General features: G+C 42.1%; 2 protein-coding genes across 9 annotated transcripts in view; one reads left to right on the top strand and one right to left on the bottom strand.

Annotated features, from left to right (window-relative positions):
- Nucleotides 1-23,595, top strand: part of UBAC2 (UBA domain containing 2) — a 196,510-nt gene that overhangs the window by 46,713 nt on the left and 126,202 nt on the right. The gene's annotated exons all lie outside the window — the stretch shown is intronic.
- The window catches only part of GPR18 (G protein-coupled receptor 18), a 30,794-nt gene that overhangs the window by 5,830 nt on the left and 1,369 nt on the right, over nucleotides 1-23,595 (bottom strand). Inside the window, exon 2 of one of the 3 annotated variants that reach the window (XM_040425277.1) lies at nucleotides 1,961-2,041. The exons of 1 other annotated variant lie outside the window; for it this stretch is intronic. The gene's annotated coding sequence lies outside the window, so the exon portion shown is untranslated. The remainder of the gene's footprint in view (nucleotides 1-1,960; nucleotides 2,042-23,595) is intronic. One more of the 3 variants, XM_040425278.1, reaches the window with a different exon arrangement.

The raw sequence follows: 23,595 nt of genomic DNA, 5'->3' as shown, positions 1-23,595 counted from the left end.
CTGAGTCCTTAAGGGGTTAAGTGCCATAGCGTCTAACAGCACATATGGCTAATGGGAGTTGAAGGATGAAACTGAGCATGTGCGACCACCTCAGTAAATGGAGGTGCACCTTACTGCACAGATTAAACACCAGGGGGCGCCATTATAATGAAGTAAAAAGAATATCTCACAACTAGAGCATTTTGTAACAGAGAGTAATTTACAAAAGTAATTACATTTTCATGCTGATTTATACAGTGGATATAAAAAGTCTACACACCCCTGTTAAAATGTCAGGTTTCTGTGATGCAAAAAAATTAGACCAAGATAAATCATTTCAGAACTTTTTCCACCTTTAATGTGACCTATAAAATGTACCACTCAATTGAAAAACAAACTGAAATCTTTTAGGTGGAGGGAAGAATACAAAAAAAACAAAAAAAAATGTGGTTGCATAAGTGTGCACACCCTCTTATAACTGGGGATGTAGGTGTGAATTAAGCAATCACATTCAAAATCATGTTAAATAGGAGTCAGCATACACCTGCCATCATTTAAAGTGCCTCTGATTAACCCAAATAAAGTTCAGCTGCTCTAGTTGGTCTTTACAGAGAGCTTCCAAAGCATTAGAGGGATCTCATTGTTAAAAGGCATCAGTCAGGAGAAGGGTACAGAAGAATTTCCAAGGCATTAGATATACCATGGAACACAGTGAAGACAGTCATCATCAAGTGGAGAAAATATGGCACAACAGTGACATTACCAAGAACTGGACGTCCCTCCAAAATTGATGAAAAGACGAGAAGAAAACTGGTCTGGGAGGCTACCAAGAGTCCTACAGCAACATTAAAGGAGCTGCAGGAATATCTGGAAAGTACTGGCTGTGTGGTACATGTGACAACAATCTCCCGTATGCTTCATATGTCTGGGCTATGGGGTAGAGTGGCAAGACGAAAGCCTTACGAAGAAAAACATCCAAGCCAGGCTACATTTTGCAAAAACACATCTGAAGTCTCCCAAAAGCATGTGGTAAAAGGTGTTATGGTCTGATGAAACCAAAGTTGAACTTTTGGCCATAATTCCAAAAGATATGTTTGGCGCAAAAACAACACTGTACATCACTAAAAGAGCACCATACCCACAGTGAAGCATGGTGGTGGCAGCATCATGCTTTGGGGCTGTTTTTCTTCAGCTGGAACTGGGGCCTTAGTTAAACTAGAGGGAATTATGAACAGTTCCAAATACCAGTCAATATTGGCACAAAACCTTCAGGCTTCTGCTAGAAAGCTGAACATGAAGAGGAACTTCATCTTTCAGCATGACAACGACCCAAAGCATACATCCAAATCAACAAAGGAATGGCTTCACCAGAAGAAGATTAAAGTTTTGGAATGGCCCAGCCAAAGCCCAGACCTGAATCCGATTGAAAATCTGTGGGGTGATCTGAAGAGGGCTGTGTACAGGCAATGCTCTCGCAATCTGACAGATTTGGAGTGTTTTTGCAAAGAAGAGTGGGCAAATCTTGAGTTGTACAGTTTATAGGTCACATCAAAGGTGAAAAAAGTTCTGAAATGATTTATCTTTGTCTCATTTTTTTACATCACAGAAACCTGACATTTTAAAAGGGGTGTGTAGACTTTTTATATCCACTGTATATATAAAGTAACATTTAATGGTGGCACAACCCCTTTAAGTTTGCCACTACTCTAATGCCCACTGCTTTGGTCTTCGCTGTTTCTGCTAGGTGGCACATGCCAGACAGTAATTGGTTTCAGTGGTCACGTAAATGGTGAACGTGACATCATCATAATGAGACTAGTAGGGATTGGGTCAGCAGTATATGTAAAGGGAGAGTAATATGTTTTTTGTTCTGTTTTATACAGGTTCCAGCCCTATGCCAATTAAAAGTTTTTCATTTGACCACTTTTTAGAGATTTGCCAGTGTAGAAAAAGTATAGTAAAAAAAAATATATAATTTTACACAGTAAAGTGGTGATCTCCAACCTGTGGCTCTCCAGTTGTAGCTGTCAGGACATGCCATGTGTTGACGTTTCTGTAGTTACTATATATAAAGGAAGGAGAAAGATCCTTATTCTCACAGTTGCACTGATGCAATGAAAATAGATTAGACATAAACCATATATTGCAGAACATCGTTTTACTTTGTCTGTTGAACGCAGCTTTCTTTATTCTCTTGTTTTGGCTCAAGAACACTTTTTCACCATCATTTTTGGGGGGTTTGTTTTTATAGTGTTCACTGTGTGCTAAAAATGACACGGTGACCTCTTTCTGCAGGTCAGTATGATTACGGCAATACCAAATTTATATAGCTTTTACTATGTCCCACTGAATAAAAAAAACTTTCAACTTTTTCTTTGCATCTCCATATTTAAATTTAATATTTTTGTGTTTTTTATATTTTTAAAAACTAATTATTACCTACCTGAGGGCTTAACAGGGAGTTTGTTATGGCAGGCCTGGAAACCTTCACAAGGCCCAGGTCGCCAAAGTATCAGATTGCAACCTGCGATGTTGATCATCGCAGGTGCACCAGTCAGAGGGCAAATGAAAGCCCCCTCCCTCTATCTAACCCCTCACTATTGACTGTGGCATCTGGGAAGTTAACTGACTGGGATCTGAGTCTTCTCCGATCTCAGTTATTGCCGGTGAGTGTCAGCATGGTATCTCAGATAACAGTAAGCGATGACAGGCAAAGAAGCTTTTCAGGCATCCTCCATGCCATCCCAATAGGATTGGTCTGCTTATCTGCTCTTTGACGGTTTTTCCTTGTGCACAACCACATTTACCATGTTTGGGATGAGAAAAAAAAAAACTATTTAAAGGGTGTTCCAGTAATTTGAAGTTATCCCGTAGATATCTATTAGATTGATAGGAATCCTACCTCTGGGTCCCCCACCATTCACCAAGAGCGCGCCCCTGTACCCCGCAGAGACCCCAAAATCTCCAGCAGTTGCATAGAGATGGATTGAACTTGCCCTGCTTCACCATTCATTTCAGGGGCCACTGTGGGGTATGAGAACAGCATTCTTCAAATTAGTGGTGGTCCAAGTGGTGGGACCCCTGTTGATCTAATAGATATCCTTATCCTCTATAACTTCAGATTGCCGAAACACCCTTTAAATAGTTTTTCCATCCCAAACATGGTAAATAGGGTTGTACACAAAGAAAAACCTTCAAAGAGCAGATGGAGAGACCAATTCTACTGGGATGGCATGGAGGATGCCTGATAAGCTGAGATGTAATGTGTTTTGTACTTCTAGTGTTCTAGTTACAAAGTTTTGTTCCTTTGTGCCTTGTTACTACTTATTTGAATCACTTGTCTATGTAAAGAAATGTTCTGACTACCAAACATTTTAATTAATGTCACAGCAGCAGTCCAAATAAGGACAGAAATCCTGTGTTATTAAAGGGACTTTTGTAGGATGGAAAGTTCCCTTTGCATGCCAGGCAATGCTTACTGTCGTGTAAGTAAATCACTTTCTGCAATTTAAACTTTACTGGTAATTAATGAACAAATAATCTTACTTGAAGAAGACTCGGCAGCGTTTGGGACCACAGCCACATGTAAAACAATTTTACTTCAAACACGCTCTAGTGACTAATTTCATCTTCTAAAAATAAACGCTTAAGATTGTTAGTGTGTTCAGCGAAATCTTTCCTGTAAGTCTCTCACAAAGTGGTTAACTTTTAGTTCTCTTAAGGTACTTTCACACCAGCATTATTCTTTTCTGGCACTGAGTTCCGTCCTAGGGGCTCAATACCGGAAAAGAACTGATCAGTTTTATCCTAATGCATTCTGAATGGAGAGCAATCCGTTCAGGATGCATCAGGATGTCTTCAGTTCAGTCTTTTTTACTTTTCTGGACGGAGATAACACTGCAACATGCTGCGGTTTTATCTCCGTCCAAAATTCCGGAACACTTGCTGGAATTATTTCCCATTGAAATGCATTAATGCCGATCCGGCCCCGAGTGTTCCGGCAAAACAGATCCGGCATTGCAGTCTGCGCATGCTCAGACCACAAAAAATGTGAAAAAATAAATAAATGCCGGATCCGTTTTTCCGGATGACACCTGAGAGACAGATCCGCCATTTCAATGCATTTGTCATACGGATCAGGATGACTGAACGTCATCAGTTTGTATACGTTTTGACGGATCTGCCTGCCGGAATTCTCTGCCGCAAGTGTGAAAGTACCCTTACTATATTTTTGATTTAACTTTCTGCTATAAATTGTCTTATCTGAAAAGTATTAGTAGAGGTTGTCCACTTCCTTTCGGCCACACTGCCCCACATTGCTGGACCTGAGGAGGGAAGCGTACTTGACTTGCCGCAGTGGTGACGTGTCTCCCATGCGTCATGCCCATGATCACATGATGCATGGGGGACATATCATCTCTACAGTGTGGCTCCCGTCAAACTGGATATTGACGAGTGAGACCAGAGAGTGGCAGCGGGGGACAGAAAGAACTGGAATCCGGCAGGTAAGTCGGTGATGTGGGGGATCTGGCTGAAAGGACACCTGAAGGTGGACAACTTGTTTAAAGATTCATTAAAGGGGGTCTCTAACCATATAAAAAACTGTGGCAGTCGATTTCAAATGGGGTAAAAAAAATAAGAGATGCTTATACTCATTGATCCCCTGCCACTGCTGTTACGGCAGTTCCTGCGTCCCCACTGCGGTCTACTTTTTGTTGACGTCCCAACTCAGCAAAAAATGACTGTCCATGCCCCTCAGCCAGTGACAGCTATTTCCTGGCCTGTCGGGATGGGAGCAGAAAGTGGAGCGTAGTATGGACCTGGACCTGGACATGGGTGTGGTGATTGGTGAGGTAAGTACACTATAAGCTCCCACTGCCACACTTTTTTTAGATGGCTGGTAAACCACTTTAAAGAGGTCTTCCGTTTTAATGATTACATTTATTTATGTAAAGAATAGGATGTTGAACAATTTTCTAATATACATCTGTCACGTACAGGAACCGCCCTATCACGTGACCCGGGTGCGACTGCCAAGGGTCGATCTATTTCACGCACTCAATCTCTCTGTCCCCTACACACAGGCCTCAGATTGAGCCTCGATCACACCCTGACACAGCCTCTCATGCAACCCAACACACCACCATCTGTGACATTTAAATCAATACACCGATTAACCCCTTCAGGACCCTGCCATTTTTCACTTTAAGGCCTCTTTCACACGGGCGTTGCGGGAAAATGTGCGGGTGCGTTTCGGGAACACCCGCGATTTTTCCGCGCGAGTGCAAAACATTGTAATGCGTTTTGCACTCGCGTGAGAAAAATCGTGCATGTTTGGTACCCAAACCTGAACTTTTTCACAGAAGTTCGGGCTTGGGTTAGGTGTTGTGTAGATGTTATTATTTTCCCTTATAACATGGTTCTAAGGGAAAATAATAGCATTCTGAATACAGAATGCTTAGTAGGTGATCAATTGAGGGTTAAAAAAAAAATTAAAAAATTAACTCACCTTTTCCTCTTGTTCGTGTAGTTCCCGGTCTCTTCTTTACTTCTTTAATGATGAGCTGTGGGCTAAAGGACCTTTGATGACGTCAGATCACATGCTCCAATCACATGGTACATCACCGTGGTGATGGACCATGTGATTGGAGCATGTGATCTGACGTTACCACAGGTCCTAGCCAGTATTTTCATCTTTTAAGAAGTAAAGAAGAGACCGGGAACTACGCGAACAAGAGGAGAATGTGAGTTAATTATTATTATTTTTTTTTTAACCCTCAATTGATCACCTACTATGCATTCTGTATTCAGAATGCTATTATTTTCCCTTATAACCATGTTATAAGGGAAAATAATACAGTGAATAGACTGTCGCCTAGCAACCATGCGTGAAAATCGCACCGTATCCGCACTTGCTTGCGGATGCTTGCGATTTTCACGCAACCCCATTCACTTCTATGGGGCCTGCGTTGCATGAAAAATGCAGAATATAGAGCATGCTGCGGTTTTCACGCAACGCATAAGTGATGCGTGAAAATCACCGCTCATGTGAACAGCCCCATAGAAATGAATGGGTCGGTATTCAGTGCGGGTGCAATGCATTCAACTCGCGCATCGCATCCGTGCGGAATACTCGCCCGTGTGAAAGGGGCCTAAGGACCAGGCCATATTTTGCATATCTGACATGTGTCACTTTATGTGGTAATAAATATAAAACGCTTTTACTTATCCAAGCCATTCTGAGATTGTTTTCTAATCACATATTGTACTTCATGACAGTGGTGAATTTGAGTCAAAATATTTCATTTTTATTTATTAAAAAAACCAATTTTACAAAAAATTTGGAAAAATTCACAATTTTCTAAATTTCTATTTCTCTGCTTTTAAAACAGATAGTGATACCTCCTAAAATAGTTATTACTTTACATTCCCCATATGTCTACTTCATGTTTGGATCATTTCGTAAATTACATTTTCTTTTTTTGGGGACGTTAGAAGGCTTAGAAGTTTAGAAGCAAATCTTTAAATTTTTAAGAAAATTTACAAAACCCAATTTTTAAGGACCAGTTCAGGTCGGAAGTCACTTTGTGGGGCTTACATAATAGAAACCACCCACAAATGGCCTTTTTGAAACTACACCCCTCAAGGTATTCAAAACTGATTTTACAAACTTTGTTAACCCTTTAGGTGTTCCACAAGAATTAAAGGAAAATGGAGATGAAATTTCAGAATTTCACTTTATTGGCAGATTTTCAATTTTAATCCATTTTTTTCCACTAACAAAGCAAGGGATAGCAGCCAAACAAAATTCAATATTTATTACCCTGATTCTGTAGTTTACAGAAACACCCCATATGATATGTGGTTGTAAACTGCTGTACAGGCACACACGGCAGGGCTCAGAAGGAAAGGAACACCATATGGTTTTTGGAAGGCAGATTTCACTGGGATAATTTTAAGTTGCCATGTCACATTTGAAGACCCCCTGATGTCACGGGATAAGGTGGCAGTTTTGTTGGTACTATTTTAGGGTACATATGATTTTTGTTTGCTCTATATTGCATTTTTTGTGAGGTAACAAAAAAATAACTGTTTTGGCACAGTTTTTATTATTTGTTTTTATTTGTTTTTATTATTTGTACGGACACAACAATACCAAATATGACTACTTTTTTGGGTTGTTTGTTTCAGTTTTACATGATAAAGCATTTTTTTTTATTTTTCAGTGTCTCCATATTCTGAAAGCCAAAGTTTATTTTTTATTTTTTGGGCGACTGTCTTCTGTAGGGGCTCATTTTTTTCGGTCTGAGATGACGGTTTGATTGGTGCTATTTTAGAGTGCATATGACTTTTTGATCGCTTGGTATTACACTTTGTGATGTAAGGTGACAAAAAAATAGCTTTTTTGACAGTTATTTTATTTACGGTGTTCCCCTGAGGGGTTAGGTCATGTAATATTTTTATACAGCAGGTTGTTACGGACACAGCAATACCTAATATGTCTATTTTCTTTTATTTATTTAAGTTTTACACAATAAATGCATTTTTGAAACAAAATAAAAATCATGTTTTTAGTGTCTCCATATTCTGAGTGCCATAGCTTTTTTATTTTTTGGGAGATTGTCTTAGATAGGATCTCACTTTTTGCGGGATGAGATGACGGTTTCATTGGTACTATTTTGGAGTGTGTATGACTTTTTGATCGCTAGGTATTACACTTTTTATGATGTAAGGTGACAAAAATTGCTTTTTTGACACCGTTTTTATTTTCTTTTTTTACAGTGTTCATCTGAGGGGTTAGGTCATGTGATATTTTAATAGACCTAGTTGTTACGGACACGGTGATATCTAATATGTCAACTTTTTTTTGTTTTTTCACTTTTAACACAATAAAAGCATTTTTGAAACAAAAATAAATAATGTTTTTGAGAGTCATAGTTTTTTTTACTTTTCGCCCAATTGTTTTATGTAGGGGATAATTTTTTGCGGGATGAGGTGACGGTTTGATTGGTACTATTTTGGGGGGCCTTTTTGTTTGCTTGGTGTTGCACTTTTTGTGATGTAAGGTGACAAAAAAATTGTTGTTTTAGCACAGTTTTTATTTTATTTCTTCTACGGCGTTTAGGTGAGTGGGTGGATCATGTGATTTTTTTATTTTATTTTTTTTATTTTTTTTATAGAGCTGGTCATTACGAACGCACTTTATTTATTTTTTATTATGAAAAACACATTTTTTTTTTTCATTTTTTTTTGTGTCCCACTATAGGACTACACCTTCTGGGGTCTGATCCTCTCTGCAATGCATTACAATACAACCTAAGGGCTGGATCTCACAGGCTTCCATAGAAGGCAAGTTCCGATGCCTATGGAAGGCATCAGGCTGCCTTCTCTGCCATCAGGTCCCTGCCACTACAGTGCGGGGACCCGATGGGGATGACGAGGGCAGGCGTACCCTCCGCAAACCCTCTGCATTCCGCGGTCAGCTTTGACCGCAGCATACAAGGGGTTAATACCCTGGCATCTGTGTTTTCACCAATGCCGGCGTATGCAGCAGGGACCCGGCTGTCAGTGACTGCCGGGTCCATGCCGCTGATCGGGCAGGCACTGCTCCTGCACCCGCCTGATCAGCACGCCGTACATGTACGTCCCTGGTCCTTAAGTGTGACGTACATGTATGGTAAGGGTCAAGTGGTTAATTAAGGGCTCATAGAAAGCCCCACTTGCAAGCAGGCTCACATTGGCACAGGCCACAAATACAGCCAGGTTCATAAATATTGGGACATTGACACAATTCTAACATTTTTGGCTCTATACACCACCACAATGGATTTGAAATGAAACGAACAAGATGTGCTTTAACTGCAGACTGTCAGCTTTTATTTGAGGGTATTTACATCCAAATCAGGTGAACGGTGTAGGAATTACAACAGTTTGCATATGTGCCTCCCACTTGTTAATGGACCAAAAGTAATGGGACAGAATAATAATCATAAATCAAACTTTCACTTTTTAATACTTGGTTGCAAATCCTTTGCAGTCAATTGCAGCCTGAAGTCTGAAACGCATAGACATCACCAGACGCTGGATTTCATCCCTGGTGATGCTCTGCCAGGTCTCTGCCGCAACTGTCTTCAGTTCCTGCTTGTTCTTGGGGCATTTTCCCTTCAGTCTTGTCTTCAGCAAGTGAAATGCATGCTCAATCGGATTCAGGTCAGGTGATTGACTTGGCCATTGCATAACATTCCACTTCTTTCCCTTAAAAAACTCTGGTTGCTTTTGCAGTATGCTTTGGGTCATTGTCCATCTGCACTGTGAAGCGCCGTCCAATGAGTTCTGAAGCATTTGGCTGAATATGAGCAGGTAATATTGCCCGAAACACTTTAGAATTCATCCTGCTGCTTTTGTCAACAGTCACATCATCAATAAATACAAGAGAACCAGTTCCATTGGCAGCCATACATGCCCACGCCATGACACTACCACCACCATGCTTCACTGATGAGTTAGTATGCTTAGGATCATGAGCAGTTCCTTTCCTTCTCTATACTCTTCTCTTCCCATCACTCTGATACAAGTTGATCTTGGTCTCATCTGTCCATAGGATGTTGTACCAGAACTGTGAAGGCTTTTTTAGATGAACTTTGGCAAACTCTAATCTGGCCTTCCTGTTTTTGAGGCTCACCAATGGTCTACATCTTGTGGTGAACCCTCTGTTGTCACTCTGGTGAAGTCTTCTCTTGATTGTTGACTTTGACACACATACACCTACCTCCTGGAGAGTGTTCTTGATCTGGCCAACTGTTGTGAAGGGTGTTTTCTTCACCAGGGAAAGAATTCTTCAGTCATCCACCACAGTTGTTTTCCGTGGTCTTCCGGGTCTTTTGGTGTTGCTGAGCTTACAGGTGCGTTCCTTCTTTTTAAGAATGTTCCAAACAGTGGTTTTGGCCACGCCTAATGTTTTTGCTATGTTTCTGATGGGTTTGTTGTGTTTTTTCAGCCTAATGATGGCTTGCTTCACTGATAGTGACAGCTCTTTGGATCTCATCTTGAGAGTTGACAGCAACAGATTCCACAGCAGCTCTCACATCAGCCCCCCTTGTCTATCCCTGCACGTCCATGCCTGAAGGAGTGTGCTGCTGTCTGGGTACTAAAGCACCCTGCTTGTATCAGAGGTGCTTTCCTTCTGTGACTGGCACTCCTGGCTGTGCAGGGCTGGCAGGGGCTTAGCAGGGACACTTGTTAAAAGCTAAAATAAAGAAACTTTTGCAGGAGGAAGAGAGACTGAGGGGAAGCTGTAATAGCTGATCTGACTGCAGGCTCTGCCCCCTCTGTTTCCCCTGTACTGAGAGAATCCTGCCAACATGTGAGGATGTAGCAGAGCCAGGTAAGCGCTGTGGACCGCAAACTGTGAGGAATTCCAGTGTCTGTCCTAGTTATGGCCCCTCTACTCTGGGGTCTTATCACAGACATGATATTACAGCCAGACCAACCGTTCAGGAGCTTTAACCCCTTCTGAGCTGTCAGTATGGCTGAGGTCAGTGATATCAGTAAATGTGTGCCCTCTTCTTCCTGCACTCTGTATGTGGTGATATGTAACCCCCCCCCCCCCCACTGTATACTGTATATACTGATGTGTGATCCCCACCACTGTATATAGAGATCTGGGACCCGCTGTACACTGTATATACTGATGTATGACCCCCACCACTGTATATAGAGATCTGGGACCCCCTGTTCACTGTATATACTGATGTGTGACCCCCACCACTGTATATATAGAGATCTGGGACCCCCTGTACACTGTATGTACTGATGTGTGACCCCCACCACTGTATATAGAGATCTGGGACCCGCTGTACACTGTATAAACTGATGTGTGACCCCACACCACTGTATATAGAGATCCGTGGTCCCCTGTACACTGTATATACTGATGTGTGTCCCCCATCACTGTATATAGAGATCCATGACCCCCTGTACACTGTATATACTGATGTGACTCCCATCACTGTATAAAGAGATCTGGGACCCCCTGTACACTGTATATATACACAGATGTGACCCCACCACTGTATACAGGGAGTGCAGAATTATTAGGCAAGTTGTATTTTTGAGGATTAATTTTATTATTGAACAACAACCATGTTCTCAATGAACCCAAAAAACTCATTAATATCAAAGCTGAATATTTTTGGAAGTAGTTTTTAGTTTGTTTTTAGTTTTAGCTATTTTAGGGGGATATCTGTGTGTGCAGGTGACTATTACTGTGCATAATTATTAGGCAACTTAACAAAAAACAAATATATACCCATTTCAATTATTTATTTTTACTAGTGAAACCAATATAACATCTCAACATTCACAAATATACATTTCTGACATTCAAAAACAAAACAAAAACAAATCAGTGACCAATATAGCCACCTTTCTTTGCAAGGACACTCAAAAGCCTGCCATCCATGGATTCTGTCAGTGTTTTGATCTGTTCACCATCAAAATTGCGTGCAGCAGCAACCACAGCCTCCCAGACACTGTTCAGAGAGGTGTACTGTTTTCCCTCCTTGTAAATCTCACATTTGATGATGGACCACAGGTTCTCAATGGGGTTCAGATCAGGTGAACAAGGAGGCCATGTCATTAGATTTTCTTCTTTTATACCCTTTCTTGCCAGCCACGCTGTGGAGTACTTGGACGCGTGTGATGGAGCATTGTCCTGCATGAAAATCATGTTTTTCTTGAAGGATGCAGACTTCTTCCTGTACCACTGCTTGAAGAAGGTGTCTTCCAGAAACTGGCAGTAGGACTGGGAGTTGAGCTTGACTCCATCCTCAACCCGAAAAGGCCCCACAAGCTCATCTTTGATGATACCAGCCCAAACCAGTACTCCACCTCCACCTTGGTGGCGTCTGAGTCGGACTGGAGCTCTCTGCCCTTTACCAATCCAGCCACGGGCCCATCCATCTGGCCCATCAAGACTCACTCTCATTTCATCAGTCCATAAAACCTTAGAAAAATCAGTCTTGAGATATTTCTTGGCCCAGTCTTGACGTTTCAGCTTGTGTGTCTTGTTCAGTGGTGGTCGTCTTTCAGCCTTTCTTACCTTGGCCATGTCTCTGAGTATTGCACACCTTGTGCTTTTGGGCACTCCAGTGATGTTGCAGCTCTGAAATATGGCCAAACTGGTGGCAAGTGGCATCTTGGCAGCTGCACGCTTGACTTTTCTCAGTTCATGGGCAGTTATTTTGCGCCTTGGTTTTTCCACACGCTTCTTGCGACCCTGTTGACTATTTTGAATGAAACGCTTGATTGTTCGATGATCACGCTTCAGAAGCTTTGCAATTTTAAGAGTGCTGCATCCCTCTGCAAGATATCTCACTATTTTTGACTTTTCTGAGCCTGTCAAGTCCTTCTTTTGACCCATTTTGCCAAAGGAAAGGAAGTTGCCTAATAATTATGCACACCTGATATAGGGTGTTGATGTCATTAGACCACACCCCTTCTCATTACAGAGATGCACATCACCTAATATGCTTAATTGGTAGTAGGCTTTCGAGCCTATACAGCTTGGAGTAAGACAACATGCATAAAGTGGATGATGTGGTCAAAATACTCATTTGCCTAATAATTCTGTACAGGGTGTATAGAGATCCGTGACCCCCTGTACACTGTATATACAGATGTGTGATCCCACCACTGTATGTAGAGATCCGTGACCCCCTGTACACTGTATGTACAGATGTGTGACCCCACCACTGTATATAGAGATCCGTGACCCCCTGTACACTGTATATACTGATGTGTGACCCCCATCTCTGCATATAGAGATCTGTGACCCCCTGTACACTGTATATACTGATGTGACTCCCATCACTGTATATAGAGATCTGGGACCCCCTGTACACTGTATATATACAGATGTGACCCCACCACTGTATATAGAGATCCGTGACCCCCTGTACACTGTATATACAGATGTGTGATCCCACCACTGTATATCGAGATCCGTGACCCCCTGTACACTGTATGTACAGATGTGTGACCCCCATCACTGTATATATAGATCTGTGACCCCCTGTACACTGTATATACTGATGTGACCCCACCACTGTATATAGAGATCCGTGACCCCCTGTACACTGTATATACAGATGTGTGATCCCACCACTGTATGTAGAGATCCGTGACCCCCTGTACACTGTATATACAGATGTGTGATCCCACCACTGTATATAGAGATCCGTGACCCCCTGTACACTGTATGTACAGATGTGACCCCACCACTGTATATAGAGATCCGTGACCCCCTGTACACTGAATATACAGATGTGTGAGCCCCTGTACATTGTATATAGAGATCTCTGATATAGGGCTCATTCAGACGGCCGTATGCTGTCCGCAAAAATACTGAATGCTATCCGTTTTTTTGCGGATCCGCAAAAAAAATGAAACATGTCCTATACTTGTCCGTGAAAATCAGGACATGGCCCCATTGAAGTCTATGGGTCCGCAAAAATACTGAATGCTATCCGTTTTTTTGCAGATCCGTTTTTTTGCGGATCCGCAAAAAAACGGATAGCATTCAGTATTTTTGCGGACAGCATACGGCCGTCTGAATGAGCCCATATAGAGATTTCTGACTACACTCGTTCCCCCTTTTTTTTCGCCAGGTTAAGGGCAGTCATAGTTTCATAGATGATTTCTAGGCTGTTAGCTGGGAGTAAGTCGTGTGATGATAGACAGAATGCTCCTCGCTATGTGAGCAGATGAATTTATACAAATTTATTAATCAGAGCTCTTGTGCAACAGAGGGCTGTCCCCCCACTCAAAAGATCCCCCTTCTCCGGCAGTCCGTGCACCTAAACAAAAATCTCTGACAGGTAAGTGCTGCCATAGATTTCTGGCTTCATTTGAGTCAGCAAACTGGCGAAAAAGAACATACATTTGTTGGGGCGACTGGTCACGCCACCTCTTTGCCATTGTCACGCCCCCTTTTTTTTTTTTTAAACCACTTCCAGACCGGGCCATTTACCCCCTTCCTGACCAGGCCTAATTTTGCTAATCTGACATGTCACTTTATGTGGTAATAACTTTGAAACGCTTTTACTTATCCAAGCCATTCAGTGATTGTTTTTCTCGTGACACATTGTACTTCATGTTAATGGTAAATTTGAGTCAATTTCTTTTACGTTTATTTATAAAAAAAATCCAAAAGTTAACTACAATTTGAAAAAAATTTGCTGTTTTCTAAATTGAATCTCTCTGCTTTTAAGACAGATAGCGATGCCTCATAAAATATTCATTAATTAACATTTCCCATATGTCTACTTTATGTTGGCATCATTTTAATAATGTAATTTTATTCTTTTTAGGACGTTAGAAGGTTTAGAATTTTTGAAGCAATTTTTGAAATTTTTAAGAATTTCCAAAGTCAACTTTTTTAAGTTCAGTTCTGAAGTCACTTTGTGGGGCTTACATAGTGGAAACCCCCATAAATGACCCCATTGTAGAAACTACATCCCTCAAGTTACTCAAAACTGATTTTACAAATTTTGTTCACACTTTAGGTGTTCCACAAGAATTAAAGGAAAATGTAGATGAAATTTCTAAACTTCACTTTTTAATCCATTTTTTCTTTAACACATCGAGGGTTAACAGCCGAACAAAACGTAATATTTATTACCCTGATTCTGCGGTTTACATAAACACCCCACATGTGGTCGTAAACTGATGTAAGGGCACACGGCAGGGCGCAGAAGAAAAGTAGCACCATATGGTTTTTGGAAGGCAGATTTTGCTGAACTGGTTTTTAGATGCCATGCCCCATTTGAAGCCCCCCTGATGCACCCTTAAAGCAGAAACTCCCAAAAAGTGACACCATTTTGGAAACTAGGGGATAAGGTGCCAATTTAATTGGTACTATTTTGGCGTACATATGATTTTTAATTGCTCTATATTACTTTTTTTTTTTGAGGCAAGGTAACCAAAAAATGGCTCTTTTGGCACAGTTTGTATTTTTTACAACATTCATCTGACAGGGTAGATCATGTGCTATTATTATAGAGCAGGTTGTTACGGATGCAATGATATCAAATATGTCTACTTTCTTTGTTTCAGTTTTACATAATAAAGCATTTTTGGAAAACAATTATGTTTTTGTGTCTCCATTTTCTGAACGCCATTTTTTAAAAATTTTCTGCTGATCATCTTGTGCATGGTCTCGTTTTTGCAGGAAGAGTTGACGTTTTTATTGGTACCATTTTTGGGTACATATGATTTTTTGATCATTCATTATTACACTTTATGGGGCAAAGTGTCCAAAAAATTGGCTGTTTAGCACAGCTTATATTTATTTATTTTTACAGCATTCATCTGAGGGGTTAGGTCATGTGACATTTTTATAGAGAAGATCGTTACGGACGTGGCAATACCTAATATGTATACTTTTTTTATTTATTTAAGTTTTACACAATAAAAGCATTTTTTAACAAAAAAAATGATCTTTTAGTGTCTCCATAGTCTGAGAGCCATAGCTTTTTTATTTTTTGACCGATTGTCTTAGTTAGGGTCTCATTTTTTTGCGGGACGAGGTGACTGGTACTATTTTGGGGGGCATACGCTTTTTGATCGCTTGGTGTTGCAATTTTTGTGATGTAAGGTGACAAAACAAATTCCTTTTTTTGGCACTGGTTTAATTTTTATTTTTTTACGGTGTTCACCTGAGTGGTTAGGTCATGTGATATTTTTATAGAGCTGGTTGTTATGGACGCAGAGATACCTAATATGTATACTTTTTTATTTATTTTACTTTAACACAATAATAACATTTTTGAAACAAAAAAATTATGTTTTAATGTCTCCATTATAGTTTTTTTTTATTTTTTGAGCGATTTTCTTATGTAGTGGCTCATTTTTTGCGGGATGACGTGATGGTTTTATTGGTACCATTTTGTGGGACATACTCCTTTTTGATCACTTGATGTTGCACTTTTTGTGATGTAAGGTGACAAAAATGGCTTTTTTTGACACTTTTTTTAAATGGTGTTTATCAGATGGGGTGGATCATGTGATATATTCATAGTCTGACCTCACGGATGCGTCAATACCAAATATGTCTATTTTATTTATTTTTTCTATTTTTAACATTTTTTTTCAATTACTTGGGGAATTTATATATTTTTTTTTACACTTTGCGTCCCCCATAAGGTCAGTAGTTTCTTCAAAAAACGGACTTTTATAATATGTAAATTACCTCTCTACCAGCAAGTAGGGCGGCTACTTGCTGGTAGCAGCCGCATCCTCCTTTCATAAAGACGCCCCCTCCTCATGTTGATTGACAGGGCCAGCGAGTGCTCTCGTCCTCTGGCTGGCACTGTCTGCATTCTAAATCTCGCGCCTGCGCCGTACCGGTCTTCAGTCGGCGCAGGCGCACTGAGAGGAGGACGCTCGCTCGGCCGCTCCTTCCTCAATGCGCCTGCGCCGATGACGTCACATCTACACCCGGCGCAGGCGCACTGAGGAGGGAGCGGCCGAGCGAGCGTCCTCCTATCAGTGCGCCTGCGCCGACTGAAGACCGGTACGGCGAAGGCGCGAGATTTAAAACGCAGACAGGGCCAGCCAGAGGACGAGAGCACTCGCTGGCCCTGTCAATCAACATGAGGAGGGGGCGTCTTTATGAAAGGAGGATGCGGCTGCTACCAGCAAGTAGCCGCCCTACTTGCTGGTAGAGAGGTAATTTACATATTATAAAAGTCCGTTTTTTGAAGAAACTACAGAACGAAAAAGAGTAAGAGCACTATATATTGATAAATCGCTGTATAAGGATTTTAAGTAGCCAAAAAATGAAAAATTAGTTTAGGGGGGTGACAGAAGCCCTTATAATTTTTTTTCTTCACTATTGATTTCTCCTGTAACTACTATGTCAACCCCAGTTACAGGGGAAATACACCCCCCAGAGAGGCTGTACAGCATAATACAGCGCTGTACAGCCTCAGTGCAGGGCTGATCGAGGTCTGTGGAAGACCCAACAGCTCCTGCATTCTCCCGGCCCCGGCAGTCGCATAGCGCTTCCTGATCTGTATACACAGCTTTCGCTGAGCGCTGTGTATACAGCAATCTAGAAGGCAGGGACACCTGAGAACTGTCCCTGCCTTCTCTCTGGGGTGCCCTGCTGTCACTGACCGTGGGCCCTCTGCTCGGCAGCTGCACAATTAGCGTGCAGCTGCCATCTCTGAATGGACGTTCCACAACGTCCATTCAGAGATAGACAACCGCCCATAGGACGTTTATAGTCAATCGGCGGTTGTGAAGTGGTTAAAGGCGCAGTTAAAAAGTCGCAAACACATAGTTTGCAAGTTTCTAACGCCACTTTTCAGAAACAAGGCAAATGATAAATCTTCCTCTCTATTCATTCTGTTCATGGCTGCCCCCCCCCAGAAACATATGTGTGGGACGGGTAGTAAACTCTCTTTACTGCTGGGACTGGGGCGTTCCTTCTATTACTATGTCTGTACAGCTTACTGCTGGGACTGGGGCGTTCCTTCTATTACTATGTCTGTACAGCTTACTGCTGGGACTGGGGCGTTCCTTTTATTACTATGTCTGTACAGATTACTGCTGGGACTGGCGCGTTCCTTCTATTACTATGTCTGTACAGCTTACTGCTGGGACTGGGGCGTTCCTTTTATTACTATGTCTGTACAGCTTACTGCTGGGACTGGGGCGTTCCTTCTATTACTATGTCTGTACAGCTTACTGCTGGGACTGGGGCGTTCCTTCTATTACTATGTCTGTACAGCTTACTGCTGGGACTGGGGCATTCCTTCTATTACTATGTCTGTACAGCTTACTGCTGGGACTGGGGCGTTCCTTCTATTACTATGTCTGTACAGCTTACTGCTGGGACTGGGGCATTCCTTCTATTACTATGTCTGTACAGCTTACTGCTGGGACTGGGGCATTCCTTCTATTACTATGTCTGTACAGCTTACTGCTGGGACTGGGGCGTTCCTTCTATTACTATGTCTGTACAGCTTACTGCTGGGACTGGTTCGTTCCTTCTATTACTATGTCTGTACAGCTTACTGCTGGGACTGGGGCGTTCCTTTTATTACTATGTGTGTACAGCTTACTGCTGGGACTGGGGCGTTCCTTCTATTACTATGTGTGTACAGCTTACTGCTGGGACTGGGGCGTTCCTTCTATTACTATGTCTGTACAGCTTACTGCTGGGACTGGGGCATTCCTTCTATTACTATATCTGTACAGCTTACTGCTGGGACTGGGGCGTTCCTTCTATTACTATGTCTGTACAGCAGTTTTTTGATAATGTCTGAGGGGCTCTTGTCTCTATGGAAACACAGGTGGGCGGGGATGTCATGTGACTGCTCCTCTGAACATGCTTCCTGCAGTGCATGCTGGGATATTTACTTTCACTTTACAGCTGCTCCTCCCACACATCCGGTCTAAGGAGCTCCTCCAGGGAAGTGTGCCATGGTGGACAGGTTAGAAAAATTATATATAAGCAGTACATTTAGCTTTAGATACTAATACTTCATAGTTTTGGCTATTGTCTGGGGAACTTTGGATTTTTGATACTTAGGGTGGCCAACCCCTTTAAATGTGCTTTAATGTACTAAAAAGGTACAGTACTTAGTTACAAAAAGTTAAAAGAAATAAGACATACATGAACATGCACAAAACTGTATAAAAATAAAAGTATAAAAACCAGAAAGGTTCTCATTCAACGAATTGTGTGGTCAGAGTCCATTCTGTTTTTTCCGGGGACAGGAGGAAAGTGGAACACAACCCAATGTTGATCGGATCCCCAAATTATTTCAAAGAAATGTTCCCAATAGTTAATTTTTAGCCCCATTTGGCAGAGGGTGGAGCTGAGAGGAGTCTCCCTCCTATTCTGTCCCAGCCTTCTGGGATGGCCCTCATTACCTGTGCAGGGTCCACCTCTCTTATTCAGCTGGCAGATATGAAATAAAACATGGCTTCCTGTCCACACTAATGGATATTCAGGACCTGACATGTTTTACTAATGTATATTATATCCGGCTGATCATTTTGATACCACACATGACGGATGTGGTTGTCCCAGATGGTGAGATACTGGTTATGTTGGAATGCTGTCAGGGATGGGGTGTTTAGACCCCGTACGATGCCCACATCACGCGGAATGCAATGATCACAATTATTAATACGTGAGTCGTACCAGAGATGAGTTATCACTTATGAGATATTTTCTTCATCCTCTGGCACTGTATTTGAAAAGCTTCTGGACCCCTGCTGGGTGAGGTTCCATGCTGTCTGCATTTCCAGGAACCACCTTCATTACTACTTGCAAAGGGACAGTTTTTTTAACATTCAGTTGATAAACTGATTTCCTCCAAGGGCAGTGCGCAGTCCACCTGCAGGCCCAGACGGAACGGCGCGTACAATAACAGAATGGCATGAACTTATATGAGATCACACGACAGGTATAAAACATACACAGATAATAAAAGTTATGAGAATTGTTGTCCATTTCTCACAACATCTATTAAAAATTTTGCTTGCAGACCTTTGTTTTATCCATACAGTAGCCTCCCTAAAGGAAAAAATGGTATGACCCATTTTAGGGCTCTTTCACACTTGCGTTGTCCGGATCCGGCGTGCACTCCACTTGCCGGAATTACACTCCGGATCCGGAAAAACGCAAGTGTACTGAAAGCATTTGAAGACGGAACCGTCTTCAAAATGCTTTCAGTGTTACTATGGCAGCCAGGACGCTATTAAGGTCCTGGTTGCCATAGTAGGAGCGGGGAGCGTGGGAGCGGTATACTTACAGTCCGTGCGGCTCCCGGGGCGCTCCAGAATGACGTCAGAGCGCCCCATGCGCATGGATGACGTGTCCAATGCGATCACATGATCCATGCGCTTGGGGCGCCCTGACGTCACTCTGGAGCGCCCCGGGAGCCGCACGGACGGTAAGTATGCTGCTCCCCCGCTCCCCGCTACACTTTACCATGGCTGCCAGGACTTTAGCGTCCCGGCAGCCATGGTAACCACTCTGAAAAAGCTAAATGTCGGATCCGGCAATGCGCCGAAACGACGTTTAGCTTAAGGCCGGATCCGGATCAATGCCTTTCAATGGGCATTAATTCCGGATCCGGCCTTGCGGCAAGTGTTCCGGATTTTTGGCCGGAGCAAAAAGCGCAGCATGCTGCGGTATTTTCTCCGGCCAAAAAAACGTTCCGTTCCGGAACTGAAGACATCCTGATGCATCCTGAACGGATTTCACTCCATTCAGAATGCATTGGGATAATCCTGATCAGGATTCTTCCGGCATAGAGCCCCGACGACGGAACTCTATGCCGGAAGAAAAGAACGCAGGTGTGAAAGAGCCCTATGCATCCATAGGAGAGCTGGATAGGACTAAACATGGCGTCAGTCACGTGACCTTAACAAGTATAATTGTACAAGTCACCCGCAGACAGGCAGCTATGTAAATACATAGAAATGTAGTTACTGTAATAACGGCAATAAAAATCCTGATTCCACTACTAGTCCTATTTACTTATCACATGTCCTGTGTGCTGACCCAGCCTTCTATATCATGTAACACTGATGCTTACTGAACGTCAGTAAAGTTATATGATATGAGTGTCACATCACTGATGCCATGTTTCACACAGGACACATACATGGGCTATACCAGTGGTGGCGAACCTGCGGCACTCAGATCCCTCTCTGTGGGCACCCATGCCCTGGAATAAGTCTATGGTGTACCAATATGCCTTAGACTTTTCCTGCCATTCATCAGCGCAGGGTGCACTATGTACAGCACAGGCAGTGCACTGAATGTAGGCAGGCTATTATAGCTAAATGATAAAGTACATGGAAGATACTACATTCTGTAATATTCAGGGTAAATTGATGTGTTGGCACTTAAATAAGTGGGTTTTGGGTTGCAGTTTGGGCACTCGGTCTGTAAAAGGGTCGCCATCACTGGGCTATACCATTCTTCCTCACATAGGAGTCAACCGCCTGATATAAGAAATGTCTGTTTGTAGAATTTTAAATACATGTATATTGGAAAACTGTATGATTTTCTATTAAAATAAAGAGCATGAAATCTGGAATACCCCTTTAAGCATAGTTCTTCTTTCATCAACATTTCATAGTTTAAGTCTACAAAAACTGGAAGTGCAATTGCAACCGAAAGTCACCATGTCAGCCTAGCCTAGGAAAGAGATTTACTTTTTATGCACTTATTTTAAGGTTTTTTTTTGCATGTCATTTGCATAATTGCTTGGGAGTTTCTGCTATTTTGCCCTGGAAACAGCAATTCACATAACCAAATTGCATTGCACTAAGCTCCCACAGTGCATTCTTCTCTGGTAAAATAAAGCCAGCAGGATTGTCACTTCTCACTAGCTTCACATGTGAAAGGAGAATAAAAACGTATTACAAAGTTAAAGTTTAGTGCATGGCATATCAAACAGAATAAATCTTAAATGATTTCAAAGTAATAAGGCTCTGTTCTCACTTGTGTCTGGGGTTATGTCTCAGCTTCCATCTGGCTGTATTTTTGATGGCAAGAATGGTGCAATCTGCTGCTCAAAGTCAATCAGAAGATGTAGCCAACACAGCAGTGACACTAGTGTGAATAGAGTCTACTAACTACTAATTGGTCTGTCTTCCTTGGCCACCCCACCATAGAGTAGAAGTAGCTGCTCTTGATGCATGGTTGGACTTAGTGCAACCATGTATAACATGGATAAGAGTGTATCACCACAGATGTGCAAATGCCGTTCTCAGCTGTGATAACGGATGATCACCCTATGCTTCAACTACAAGAACCCTGTAATTAGCTGATTATCAGGGAGGTAGGGGGGGGGGGGTAGATTTGGAAACATACTTTTCTGATAGAATTTATAAAGGGGATAAGATTTTAATAAAGCTGGGCGTCACACATGCCTCCTACTGCTCAACATTATGAGACTGCCAGAGACTGTACTTGGCTGTCTCCGACTGTCCCATAGACTTGTACGAACTGTCTATGGATATTACTATTATTTATTTAAAGTGCCATTAATTCCATGGTGCTGTACAGCTATAAGGGATTCCACATACGCAATATAAAAACACAAATACAATAAGCATGAAACTATTAAGTCTGGGGCAGAGGGGGAGAGGACCCTGCCCGTGAGACCTTACAATCTACAAGGGAAAGGTGCAGTAGGTGAGGCTTATCTGGCTGTATGGTGGCAACATGCTTTGGAAGGCTTTCTTGAAGAGGTGGGTTTTCAGGTGGCTTTTGAAGGTTCGGATGTTGGGGGAGAGTCTGGTGTGCTGGGGTAGCGAGATTATGGAAGATCCACGTGAGAAATATTGTAGACAATTGTGTGAGGAAAAGACAAAAGAAAAACAAAGAATGAGTTTTTTTGAGGATCGAAGATTACATGTGGGTAATGTATCTAAAAAGCAGGTTAGAGATGTAAGGAGTGGACGGATTGTGACCGGCCTTATATGTACTTGTTAGTGTCTTGAACTGAATTTGCTGGGCAATGGGGACCCAGTGAAGGGCTTGGCAAAAAGAATAGGCAGAAAAGAGAAATGAGAGGAGAGGGTGATTCCCTGGCAGTGGAGTTGAAGGATACAAGAGTGCCAGATGGAAGCCCACTGCAGTAGTCCAAGCGGGAAATGTGGAGGGTGTGCACTAGCATTTTAGTTGACTTAGGGGTGAGGAAGCAGTGAATACAAGAGATGTTCTTGAGTTGAAAGTGGAAGGTGGAGGTAAAAGTTTGGATGTATGGTTAAAAAGAAGGGCAGAATCAAATGTTAACCCCAGGCAGTGGACCTGTGAGACTGGAGAAAGCATGGTGCTGTTAACTTAATGGATAGGTCTGATAGGCAGGCTCAGTGACATGGTGGAAATATGATGAATTCTGTTTTCTCCATGTTGAGTTTTAAGAATCAAGAGGAAAAGAATGAAGATATAGCTGATAGACTCTCTGGGATTCTAGATAGAAGGGAAGCCACATTTGGGCCAGGGAGGTAGATTTGAGTGTCATCAGCATAGAGGTGGTATTGGAAGTTATGGGACTCTATGATCTGTCCCAGGCTGAATGTATAAATGGAGAAAAGTAGGGGACCCAGGACAGAGCCTTGAAGGACACCAACAGAGAGAGGGCGTGATGAGGAGGTGGTGTATGAATGGGAAGCGTAGAAGGTTCAGTGGGTGAAGTACTATGAGATGCAAGAGAGGGCCAGGTTTCTAATACCAAGGGATGAGAGTTTGCAGCAGGACCATTATCTATTAGACATTTATGGCATATCCTGTGTATATAGTACCATACATGTCTTAGATGGGTATACCTATACCTTTTAAATAGTGCTAAGGAGCACTTGGATTTTAGTAGAATTTGCTGCCAAAGTGATATTTTGTATCCAGTTGCCAAGGGGCATCAGAGAGTAATGGTACCAGCAAAACGTAAAGTGTCACTAAAAATAAACATTTTATTGCTTTTAAACTGTTATAAAGGCCCTAAGTCTATTTTTTGTAATGTATTTTATTAACTAGTTTTACTGTTTTTATGTCATAACAGGGCCCCGAAGTTCCAGCCTGTC

The sequence above is a fragment of the Bufo bufo genome, chromosome 3 (assembly GCF_905171765.1).
Source record: "Bufo bufo chromosome 3, aBufBuf1.1, whole genome shotgun sequence".
Classification (NCBI taxonomy): domain Eukaryota; kingdom Metazoa; phylum Chordata; class Amphibia; order Anura; family Bufonidae; genus Bufo; species Bufo bufo.
Note: the sequence above shows the minus strand (reverse complement) of the source record. Positions and strands in the feature narration are given on the sequence as shown.